Raw genomic sequence first — 1,471 nt, 5'->3', positions numbered from 1 at the left:
ACCACCTGTTTTGATAAAAACAACATTTTGTGAACTTATCTTATTTCACATACTAAAGTGGCGAGTAGAACAAAAAAAAAAAAAACAGCATTTTTAAGTATAAATTGCATTCTATTATGAAATCTATTTTCTATTCACTTTGTATGCCCAAATCAATCTCATCAAGAGATTTGCCTTTGTAGACCTCAGTTCCACGTTCGATTGCCATGAGCAGCTTGCTCATCTTTGCAAGCTGAAGTGTGTTCTTGGTTAGGCGATAGTATTCACGATGAACACGAATATCATGTCCCATAAATTTGGCAAGTTGATCCAACTCATTTTCTTTCAGGTTCATCATCTGACTATGTGTAGCCACATGTTTCCTCAGGTGGGTTGACGTGAGTGTTTCAGGCTTCCTTGCCCCACTTGCAGCTGCATAGTGCCTCAAACAGTCTGAACCTCGGAGATGAGAATCCGAATGCTGTCTTGCAAAGACATACTCATTACTACCCAAAATGCCATTGTCCTCACCCCTTTGCTCAATGAGGAAATCAAGTGATTTTGTCATCTCGCTGGTAAGCAGCACAGGTACTTTACGGCCTCTCTTCCCTCTTATCACCAACCTGGTAAACTCATGACTCAAATCTTGTTCCAGTTTTGAAAGGCACTGCATAATGTCCTCATTTGGTTCTTCTTTGGTTCTGTTCCTATAGGTCAACAAAGGCAATTTTGCTGCCTCACCTTGCCGTCTTCGGTTGAAAAGTTTGATTTGTGAGAGAAGGCACTCACTGAGAATCTTGTATGCTTTAGGGCTAGGGCTTTAGGGTTCCATGAGTTTCACTTTTGCCTCCTCTGCTGTGGACTTCAATACTTGATGCAGCTTTATCACATCTTCTGTGAGCGGAATCATATCTTTTTTCATGTTCTTTTTTCTCTTCTAAGTTTGTTCGTGCATGGCGTGACACAAGGAGGTTCCACTCTGCTGCCACTAGGTCCAAGAAGCTCTTTACTCTGCCTGCAGCTGCATCATTTTCAGCCTTTATATGATCCCCAATCACAATGTCACATACTGCCTTCAGCGAGTGTCCTAACTTCAAAGCAAGAGATGGTGTGTTATACCTGTACTTGGAGCTGGTGAACCCAGAGGCTTGTTTTGCTGCTTCCAGGCTAAAGAAAACTTAGGTGGCACCAAAACATCTTGCAGCATCTCAACTTCGCGATCAGGGGACTTGGCAGCAAGTAAAAATCTACCCAACTCTCTCATCTTTTGACTGACATGACCATCTTTTGATCAATCACTCCCGTGTTTCTCCAGCAGTCTATCTCCAAATACACATATGACAGGGTCATGTCTTAATTCAAGGGACACCTTGTCAATTACCATTCTCTTAACAATGTTTGAGCATCTTTCTGATGGCTGTCCTTTGTACGGAAGGAGAGCTGAGGCAGCAGCTTGAACTCTTCTTTTTTTCTGGGATTTAACTTCTGACTC

This window comes from Monopterus albus, unplaced genomic scaffold (assembly GCF_001952655.1).
Source record: "Monopterus albus unplaced genomic scaffold, M_albus_1.0 scaffold5.1, whole genome shotgun sequence".
Lineage (NCBI taxonomy): Eukaryota > Metazoa > Chordata > Actinopteri > Synbranchiformes > Synbranchidae > Monopterus > Monopterus albus.
Note: the sequence above shows the minus strand (reverse complement) of the source record.